A 230-nucleotide genomic window follows, 5' to 3' on the forward strand; every position below is an offset into this window, starting at 1 on the left:
TTTCGTGTTTTACTGATTATTGATTGGTTACGCGGTTACGCAATACGCGGCAAATACGCTTCATGGGACTCCACCCTTACTCGGAGATATGAACGCGCCCCATATGTGGGGCGACACGTACACTAGCCCTACTGGACGTTTACTTGCCCATGGTATTGAAGACCACCACCTAATAATCCTTAACCCTCCATCTTCTCCTACTTACATTTCCTTCTCCCCCCCCCCCCCCC

This window comes from Trachymyrmex cornetzi, unplaced genomic scaffold (genome assembly GCF_001594075.2).
Source record: "Trachymyrmex cornetzi isolate Tcor2-1 unplaced genomic scaffold, Tcor1.1 scaffold39, whole genome shotgun sequence".
Lineage (NCBI taxonomy): Eukaryota > Metazoa > Arthropoda > Insecta > Hymenoptera > Formicidae > Trachymyrmex > Trachymyrmex cornetzi.